Raw genomic sequence first — 11,639 nt, 5'->3', positions numbered from 1 at the left:
TTTATCTGTATACCTCAAATTTATTAATCCTATTTCAGATTATATTGATAGGAGCTATAAAAATATACCTATAGAATGTAAGTTCCTTGAGGGCAGAGATGGGGTCATTTTTTATCTTTGTTTACCCTATACTTAGTAAAATGTGTCACACATACTCAAATATCAAATTAATACATTTGTACTTGAAAACTCTATAATGTATGTTTGTTCATAATAAATTTTGATCTTCCTAAAACCAGCAAGGTGTTGGGTAGATCATCATACAAACTCCCCTGTCATACTTTCCCACAGCATGAATTAATAAAAATTAAGTGAGATATCAAGAGATAGCTATGGGATTTATAAAAAACATCCACTCATCTTTGGAAGCAACACTGGATAGCTCATAATATATTGATTGCCTAAACCTGTGATGTCACTTAAAAGAGTTCATGAAGAAAGATAATAGAAAGTTTGAAAAATGAAATCCAACAAAATTCTTTAACTTCATAGAATATCACACCAGAAAGTGACCTTAGAGAATATAGGGTCACATTGTCTAATCTAACTCCTCATTTCATAGATGAGGAACTAAGGGCCCAAACTTGTAGTCACTTGTCTATGATTGCTCAGATTGTAAGTGGTAGAGCCAGATTTCAAACTAAGGTCCTCTGCTTCCATACCCATTGGATATAATCCCAATAGATTTTTCCAAGAATAGAGAGCAAGATCATAATAGAGCCAAATCTAAATACAATGAACTACATAATATATAGGCAAAATAGAGGAGGTAGCCAGAAATTGGAGGACAAATAAATATTAGACAATTGTAAGAAAATTGCAAGAAAATCCAAATTTCACAGGGAAAACCCAACTTTTCACTTCATTCTATCATATGAAGACTTGGCTTAGTTTTTCTTGTAGGAGCAAGTCCTCTGTAGGAAAGGATAGGACTAAATCAGCAAGATCTCCATGAAAGTTTCTGCTCCTCGGTTCTCTCAGCTGCCTTTATTATGGCAGGTGAATAGTAAGGCAAAGGAAAGAGGGAAGAGACATTTGAAAAAGAGAAGACAAAAATGTTTTCCATTTATTGATAGTGAATCAGTACAAAAAATATTAATTACCCGTTGCAGGTAAAGGAATCTCTACTGATTGCCTACAACTTCTCTCTACTCTTTCTATATACTCAGATATCCCATAGCAATATCTCTTAAGCAGTTTCCATTTGTATTTTTATTAAATTGTTTAAGATATATATTTATTAAATTCCAAGGATGTAAAGGACCTAGTTTTATACCAGTGGTCCCTTTTCTCAGGAGCCAATAATAGTCCCAGTCCCACTCTTAACTCCAGCAACAGCAGACCGGGCAGACCCACCTGACATAATCACCTGAACCATCAAGTAGTTGATTAGCTGAGGAAGTAGTAAAGTGGCTGGGAACCATAGTGAAATTGGAGTAGGTCAGGTGGCAATGCCTCTTCTTCCCCACTAATAGTTTCTTTTGTTCTTACTGGTCCTCCATCCATCCAGACGTGAAACAATGGTGATATACTCATTGAATATCCTGATTATAGGAGACCTAAAACACTCTAGTTATGAGCACAGCTATGTTAGGATTCACTATGGTCCACCATCAGTCTTTGTGCTAAGGTCATGGACTGAATGTTTGGTAAAGAGAAAGTCTTTTATGTGAAGGTCAAGATGGCATCTTTGGGAAAGTAGTGAACAAGTTTGCTTCATGCTGGCTAACCCTGATCAGAACTTCCACATTGAGGTCAATTCCCTGGGACCAGGAACATTTGTGGTCAGTGTGTTCTAAAGCGTCAGAAGGTCGTTTGGCCATGGATCATCAACTCTGCTCAGGAGCTTGGGTGAACTACATGAAAAACAAAGTCCATCAGGTCACCAATTAGATTTTAACTTTACATAAAGTTACATCAGGTCAAATCATGATTGTATTAAAATCAAAATCTTATCACCAAAACAAACAAACAAACAAAAAAACCTGTTCCTATTTATAGGGACAGTTTATTAAGAATTTCACATTCATTCAACCAGCATTTATTAAGTGGCTATGGTAAACAAAACATTATCCTAATCTGGGTGTACAAAAACCAAATTTAATGCCAAAAAAAATAGACCCTTACCTTCAATAAGTTTACATTTTTGGGAGAGTTGGGGAGGGACCATGAAAGAAGGTGGTTTTCTTATGCTTACAAAAGGAAAAAGAAATGTCCTCTTAATAAAAAGTTGTGCGCAAGTCTGTGAATAGCAAGTTGCACACCATGATCATATAGTAAATCCATATGTAATTTGTATGGTTGTAGTAATATTGAATTTGTGGCTTAAAGAAAAATTCTTCTGGGATTAAATCATTGAATTTTGGAGTTGAAAATGTCTGAAAGAAGTGGGCAGAAGAAGAGGAGGAGGAGGACAATGATGATAGAGATGAAGAAGATGATATAAACTCCTATTAGCATTCATATAATGCTTCATGGTGATAAATTAAATTCCTTTCCTACACTATCTTTTTATACTTACAACAATTCTGTGAGATTGATAGTGAGAATATACTGTGCAATAGTTTCATTTTATAAATGTTAAAATCTTCATATAGAAATAAAACTATTCTCCCAAATTCCCAGGGCAGGTACTCTAACCTAAGTGTCAGATTTGCTGACTCTCTGCCCAATGCTGATAAGTTCTGATAAGTCTCTAATATATCTCTATCAAAAGTATAGAAGAATAAAAAAACTATTGAAGATGTCTTCTTGATTTCAAATCTAGGGTCCTGTCCATTATGCCGTACCTGAAATTATGACAGCTACTTTGGTACCATGGACTAGAGATCCTTTGGCTTTTTCTGATAGCTTGCCTTTTAGGATTAATCACAGGAACATTAGCATTAGAAATTGTGTAATTATTAAGACCCTAGAATTAAGATTTCTCTCAAAACAGAAATATATTGGTCCAACATCTTAGAAAGATTATTTGCTAACTTTCCTGTATTTTCTTTTTCATTATGTTGATATTGAGGTTCTGTTTTGATATATACTAGCAGCCTTTGGCAACAGGCTAAGGAAATGAAGTTTTATTCCAATGTAGAATGTTGAGAACAAAGGAAAAGTAGTGGGGAATTGCAATGAGACTGTCTGAGCTTTTTGAGGTGCCTTAGGAGGCTAGTTGATTGAAATACAGGTGATTATAATTCTAGAGCACACTTTTCCAAATATAATTCTGCAGAACCTACAGATTGCACCGAAGCTCATACTGGGAAGAAGAGTTGCCATAAAGTGATTACCTTGGGGTGAACTAGATGAAAAATCTCAACCAATTTCAAGGTCAGTTTGCAGTACTGTATACTTTATCCTTTGCTGCATTCCATATGGAATACAGTTTTCTTCAAATCATTCAGAGCTCCTAAAGCCCACCCCAAACTAAAGTAATTTTTCTATTGTGCCCTAACTGGCCTCTGAACAATCAAATTGCTACAGGCCCAAATTAGGGATTCTGAAATTTCTGGGTAGTATCTTTAAATAAAACGCTGTAATAGGCAACATTGCTATTCCCTTTTGGTGGCCCTCTATCCTTGGAGGTATTTATGCTGCTATGAATCCTTAATTCTCCCAAATTTCTTTACTTAAACTTCTTCCCATGAAATTCAAGTTTTCTGAAATCTGATTCTTTTTTTCATACCTTATTTCTTTCTATCCTTCTAAAAGTGAACTTATATGTGATCTCTTCTTTAGCATCTAAAACAGCATTTGTGCATAATAGGTGTGTTGTAGATCTGGAACCTGGAATGCCCTATCCTTGCTAGCATTTCTGCCTACTGAAAACCTAAGTTCAAAATGCAACCTCCTAGGGTAAGCCTTTCCAGATGTTCTCTGCTAGAAGCAATTTCTCCCAACTTTGAATTTTTATAGTTTATTCTTTGCTTTACTCTTATAGAACTCAGCATATGCAGCCTTATAATATATTGATTTGCATACACCTAATCTTCCCTATTGGATGACAACCTCATTGAGACCAGGACTATCTCATTTATTTTTGTTGCCAAGCTCCCGTTGCACTGCTTTCACACATGGTAAGCTTGATAAAAGTTCATTGAATGAATGACTAGAACCACTGGACCTTTCTTTATCTCTTCTTTCCTATCAAAACCAATTTGTCCTAAATCTCCTCCCTTTAGAGTTACATTCTCTGCTAGGTGCATCAGGTTAATTAAACAGAGTACCTTTTTAACCTTCTGATTCAGACCAAAAATAGATAGTGGAGGTTCTTTTCATGTATATATTAGACTAGATGGGCACTGAGGTTTCCTCCAACTTTCAAATCTTGTGGTTCTAAGGACAAATGATTAACAGATGATGGGAAGAGGGGACACATAAAGAGAAGTGACTACTCCATCCTTGAATTATTGTTAGAGAATGAAAAAAATTGAAATATTACTGAAAGGAATCCTGTGTTTCAGGAAAACAGATTTCAAAGGTTTCAGAAAAGAAATAGATAATATAGTCTAAAATTATAGAAAGGAAGTTGCTCTAAGAAGTCTAGGAACTCTCAAGAATAAACTTTTAAATATATATGAAATATATATGCACAAATGATTCATATAAGGTAAAAGTAATCTAAAGTGACATATATATATATTTATATACATATATAAATACAAATATATGTGTGTATGTTTACAAAAATTCCAGTAACCAATTTATACTTTTTAAAAGACATATTCAGAAAAGGAAAGGCAATGAAGGATGAATGACTCAATGAGGTGAGGTAGCTGCTGAAATACTTTCCAATTCTAACATTCTGTGATTCTGTAGTCACAAAGCCTTTTAATGATATTGTCCTTGACAAAGCAAGAATGAGCTAATTTTGATAATGAATGCTAAGGACAACAACAATAAAATTTTCATGTGCATTTATATAGATAGATAGATAGATAGATAGATAGATAGATAGATAGATATAGATATAGATAATGTGTATGTATGTATGTATGTATATATATATATATGTGTGTGTGTGTGTGTGTATGTGTGTGTGTGTGTAGAGAGAGAATTATTATATGTAGTGCCCAGAACAAAGTAAAATACTTTAATGAGCTTTAAAGATGTCTCTCAGTGACATCTCAGATTCTCATTAACTATCCTTTAAGACTCTTCTTTTCTTCCAGTATTATAAACAAAAACAAAATTATATATACATATATATATATGTATATATATATATGTGTGTGTGTGTATGTATTATATGTGTATTCATGCATATATACATGTATGTATATGTTACATCATTAATATGTATGCACTTCTGTGGTTGTGTGTATCAGTTTTTTAACTTTCATCTTCTGACTATGTCTTTTAAAAAGTCTCAATTGATCAATGGCATTCTTGTATACACATTGATTTATATTTATATATGTATGTATGCACACATATGTGTATGTATGTGTCCTTTAAGAATACTTTTTTCTTATAAGAATTATTTTTGCATACATATTTAGTTCATTCTTGAAAGTTCCTATAAGATTCTTCTTTTCTCCCAATATTATAAACTAATGCCCTCAATGACATATATATATATATATAAAATCTACAAGCATATAAATGTATATGTAATACACATTATATATATTAAACATAAGATAGTTAATGAGGATATTATATAAATAATAATTATTATATATTATAACTGTGTGTATGTGTATGTGTGTGTATGCGTAAATTTATTGTTATATAACCATCATAAGGAAGAAAGATTTCACTTGCTCTGGTTGCTTTCAGAGCACAGAATAAGGCAGCAATAGGTGAATGTTTCATTGAGAGCTTTTTCTTTAAATTCAAGGACACGAAGGCCCTAATGGTTAGTTCTATCCCAAAGTGTAAACAGTTGCTTCAGAAGCTAGTAATTTCCTGTTCCCTGGATTTCTTCAAGCAGAGCCTAGATAAACTGTTGCCTGGGAAGCTATAGAGGGAATTCCTGTTAAAATATGGGTTAAAGGAGATTATTTCTGAAGTCCTTGCCAATTTTAAAAATCTTTTATTTATGAACTGTGATCACTGAGTAGTAAGCCACAGATTTCTGAACTTTCACTCCCAAAGACCATTAATCCTCCTGCATAATCTTTCTTATCTGTTATGTTTCTTATCTGATCTCCTCTTTGGAAAATCATTATTGCCTCAGATCCATTCATTCCTCAACTGATAATCTCAATTAACTAGCTCTGAATTGAGCTTCCTTTTTTTTTAGTAACATTAATGTGCATACCTTTCACTTCCAAGGTCTATTTCCCCAGCCATAAACCTCAGCGTTCATCATTTGTTTTCTTATGCTCTTTGCTCTCCTGCTCCGTCTAGTAGGAGCAACTGATTGGCACACTGGAAAGATTACAAAATCTGGAGTTGGGAAGACTAAGATCAAATTCAGTTTCAGATATTTATTTCACACAATTCACTTGTTTTTCTTGGTTTATTCACCTGTAAAGTGGGGATAATAATGGCACCTATCTCATAGGGTTGTTGTGAGGATCAAATGAGATAATTGTAAAATGTTTGGTATTTAATAAATACAATGTAAATTTCAGTTATTATCTGTCTATATCAATGGAATGTATGAACCAAAACTTCTTCCCGCCTCTCTCATATTGGGAAAAAGTATCTGTAAGCATCATGGAGCCTATATTTTCATTGATTCAAAGCTTGACCTCAGTCTTGTCCAAGGATGTGGATGAGGAACAGACTAGGTTCTTAAATTCTGTCATGGAAATTAGGGCTCATTAACATTCACCAACAGTGTGTCTGGATAGCCTGTATGACATCTTTACAAATTTGTATCTCCTTGAACACATTGGCTACGTTGGGCAAATATTTTCTTCAATCATACTAAACTTTTTATCCAAAACAACTCTATAATCACAAATCTTGGAGATTCTCTTTTATAAATCACCATTTTGGGTTTCCTCTCTGTACCTCCATCCAGGAATTAACTCTGAGAACTTCCTAACTAAATTCAGTACTGGATGTCACCATGCTAATAAACCCAAGTTAAGATCTTCATGGAAATAAATATTTATTTGGGACAAAATTAGAGTTAAGAAAAAAATTAATCAGCAACCAAAAGGCCATGGATCAACCAACTTCTTTATTTTGCAAATAAAGAAATTTAGAACATGAGATTAACAGGCTTGTCCTAGGTCACACAAGTAATAAGTGTCAAAGGTGGGATTTGAATCAAAGCCCTCTGACTCCACATCCATTGAACTATCCACATAGGGGTCTCACATCCTCCAGAACCTCATATCTCTGATAGGGAAGGCTTGAGCAAGAGAAGTACTTTTTTTGCAAATAAAGAAATTTAGAACATGAGATTAACAGGCTTGTCCTAGGTCACACAAGTAATAAGTGTCAAAGGTGGGATTTGAATCAAAGCCCTCTGACTCCACATCCATTGAACTATCCACATAGGGGTCTCACATCCTCCAGAACCTCATATCTCTGATAGGGAAGGCTTGAGCAAGAGAAGTACTTTTTTTAGTTGAAGGGAACTGGGATAGGACCTATGATTTCATTGATTTAAGAAGCTACTAAATAATGAAATTCACTTTATCATAGCTGGATAATTTATTCTCTGTATTTTATAAACTCAGAACAGAGAGAGGGAACATGACTTAGCTAGAACAGATGGTAAGCATGTATCAAAGGCAGGACAAGAATCCAGGTCTTCTTGATTATAAGTCTAGGTCTCTATCTATGATGCATGCTGCCTCTATATATAATAAACCCTTCTTAAACCATGATGGAACTTGTAGTTCTAAAGCACAAAGGATTAATAGCCACATTGAGATATTAATGTCCCCATGAACCTCATCCTCAGTTTGAGAAGAGAAGTTGATTTGAAAGAATTTACCAGTCTATATGTCACAAAAACATGTTCTATATCAAAAGGCCATCTTTTCTGAATCCCTTCAAGTGCCAAGGCTAGAAATTACTAGATAAATATAGCCTTTCCTTATTAGAAAGATATCTCTGAAAGCCATTCACATGGCCCAAAATATCCCCTTCTTCCAACTTCTCTTACTCTATTTTCCCCCCATAATACATGAAGTAGCTGGGATCTAGACAAAATATACTTCATTCAATCATGACCATATCAGATATTTAGGAGGCAGGCAACCAACACTGGATATATCATTTTGAATAATACAAGATCCCTGTCTTCCCTAGACATAGTAGGAGAGAGAAGAGTAAAAAAATCAAATAGTTATAGGAAACATAAAGAACTATTAGAATTTCAAGGAGTAAGATATCACTTCTGAATGGTGATGGAAGAGAGGCAAGAAGAGATCAAAAAAGACTTCATAAAGAAGTTTTTGGAAAAAGACCAAAGAACAAACCAGAACTTGTAAGCATGAGAACAGATCTAATAGCATATTGAAATAAATGAAAATAAGAATGTAAAGAGTGTGTGATACTGCACCAAGATGACCAAATCCTTACTCTACCTAGATAAGAAGTAGGGCCAATTGTTGACAAAAATGTGAAGTAAGTAATGAAATAAGCCAATTATCCTCCATGCCATATACTACATATACTCCCCACCCTCATTTCCCCAATAGAGGAAAATTATTTGATAAAAGAATTCACATTAAAAACTAGTCATTTAATTGGCTAACTGGATTCTGGCTAATCCTGTATTGATTATAAGTTTCATCTACTTGTGACAAAAGGTCTACTGAGGATAATACAATGAGTAGCTTACTCACTTTGACAGAATGGAGCGGTAAGTGGACTTTCTTTCAAGGATTGCTAGAGAATCATGATCACCTATGACCACAGATAAGACAGCTATGCCCCAATTTAGAGTGGAACTCTAATCCCCAGACAAATTCACACATTAGGAAATATAGAGGACATGTTTCACTACTATTTCACTACTATTTATTCTATGTATTTATTATGCTATATGTATTTTCACTACATATTTCCCTACTATTTATGTTACTGCTACTACTACTGTTGTTTAGGAGCCTTATCTGACCCTCATCAACACAGTGATTCTGTGTCAGAATCTCTATTTGCATTTTAGTAGAGAATATCTTTTTTTTGTTTTTAGGCAAAAGAAATTAATTTCTAATGAAGGAATTTTTAGCATTGTAGCACCAGGATTGTATTGCTAATTTAGAGGTATGAACCCTTCTTACATAACTGTCCAATTTAAAGGCCTGCACTGCTAAGAGCTGCACTGCTAAGAGCTGCCCCATAATGGATAATAGACTGTGACAATTCTTCAGTAGAGGGGTCACTTCATTGTAATGATTATTCCTCAGATTGAAGCTAAGATTCCAATATTTTATCTTTTTCTATATTTCAAGCCTGGCTGAAAGTCTTCTGTGTGTGCTGATGGCAATTAATTTTGCCTGTTGTGGGAATAGAAATATATACTGCATTTACTCCAAATTATTTTCCATTGTTCACAAGCAAAACTGGAGGAATTTATGAACTTCTATGGGTTTGGATATTCTAATAATTTACGCCTTATACTATTTGCAGCTCTTTTTGAAGTTTATTAGTTTTTCTCTCAGGGTGAAAAAGAACATGGATTTTGGTGATAGAGAGTTTTAAGGTCAATTTATTAAGTCAGGGCCAAATACTGCCATTTGAGTTAGTGCCTGCAGGTCATAAACTAGACATTTGGGGAGATGCATTATTTCAGGATGATAAGATTCCTTCTTACTTAATGGAGTGGTAATTTATAAAAGTACAACCTGGAGGCCAGTAGCTACTCACACACCCAGGAAAGAAGAAGGAACCAGCATTATAGTGGGGTCATACCTTGTTACTGCCTTTAGAGTTACTCTGTGGATTTGCCTGGCATAAAGGGATAAGACACCAAAGGAAGAAAATTTCAAGGTGGGGGAAAAACACTTCTTATCATCAGGAAGTATTTCCAATCAAAATAAGGAGACATTTAAATTTTCTGAGACAAATTTAAGTCTTTCAGAATAGATTCCATTCCCCATTCCCTACCCCCTACTCCCAGGAAAATATTCCCATCTCTTAAGTAGGATAATATGGCCCAAGGTTATAGGAGCATAAATCTAGGACATGAAGGTACTTCTGAGAATTAACATAGTACAGGGGGAAGAAGATTGACTTTGGAATCAAAGGGTCTTGGATCATATCCTCCCTATGATGTTTATTAGCTATATGATCTTGGGCAAGCCATTTACCTGCCTCAACTTCAGTATTATTATTCATATATTCAATATTAATATTAATAATAAAATATAATGTATATTGTATATAATATGCATTAATATAAAATATTCATTTTATTAATGCCTTTTGTTTTTAAATCACCTTCATTTCTGAAGACATTCTTCTTCCCATCCATCAATCCATTATTGGTAGCAAGGAGTGAATTAAAAAAAAAAAAAAAAAAAAAAAACAGAAAAAACAATTCAGCAATACTTTAAATTTTCTGTTATTTGTTATTTCTTATAGCTCAATAATATTTCATTCCATTCATGTACTATGATTTATATACCTTTTTCATTTCTGTTCTTTACAACCACAAAAAAGTGAATATTTCTACCTGTCTTTGACATCCCTTGAGTTTATAGGTAGCCGAGGAATCTCTGGTTCAAAGGGCATAAATTTCTTTTTTTTCCCTTTTTAGCTTAATTCCAAATTGTTTTATGGAATGGTTAGACCAATTCAAAATTCCACCACAACCATAACTCCTTCCATTTTGATTATTTCTAACTTTTATAATCTTCACCAGTTTTCTGAGTATGAGGTGATACCTAAGATTTGTTTGATTGATTTTTTTTATTAGTGATTTGGAGAAATCTTTCACATGTTCTTCAATGGTTTACAATTCTTCTTTTGAGAACTGTTTATTCATATCTGTTGACCATGTGTCAAATGGGGAAAGCTCTTTCTCTTGGGTATTTGTGCTAATTTCCTTTATATCAGGGATGAAAAACAACCAACCCACTGTCCATACAAAGCCTGTCAAATCATTTGTTCTGGCCTTGTCAAAGCAATTGCAGGCAATGATGATGAGTTGAAAGCTAGTACAACGACTTCCCACTGCTTGAGATTTTAAGTTGGTAATTTTGTATGGCTCATGAATGATGTTATAAACATCCAAATGGCCTTTGGCAGAACAAAGATTTCCCACCCCTATTATATATGAATATATAGAGCTCTTATCATAGATATTCAATGCAAAGATTTTTTTTCCTGACAGAACTTTCCTTTTTAAGCTAGTTTTGTTGTTTTTGTTCATATAAAAGCACCTTAATTTGAGGAAGTGATCTACTTTATTTTTTATAATCTCATTTATCCTTTGTCTGGTATGAAATTCTCCCCCTTTCACAATTGTGAAAGATTTCAAATATCATTTTTTGATTTATGTGCAGGTGTATGTGTACATACATGTGAGATAACATTTAATATTTAGAAAATTATCCACATGGAGCTAATTGTAGTAAATGATATGAAATGTCAGTTTAAATTTCATTTTTAGGCCTAGTCCATTCAGACCAAAAAGTGGGGAACTAGGGGCCTATTTGCTCCATTCTAATTTCAAAACAAGTCTCTTGTGTCTAACAAATATGGATTTCCATGTGCTTCATCAATAAACA

This window comes from Sminthopsis crassicaudata, chromosome 2 (genome assembly GCF_048593235.1).
Source record: "Sminthopsis crassicaudata isolate SCR6 chromosome 2, ASM4859323v1, whole genome shotgun sequence".
NCBI lineage: Eukaryota > Metazoa > Chordata > Mammalia > Dasyuromorphia > Dasyuridae > Sminthopsis > Sminthopsis crassicaudata.
The sequence above is the reverse complement of the archived record's forward strand: the minus strand, read 5'-3'. Positions refer to the sequence as shown.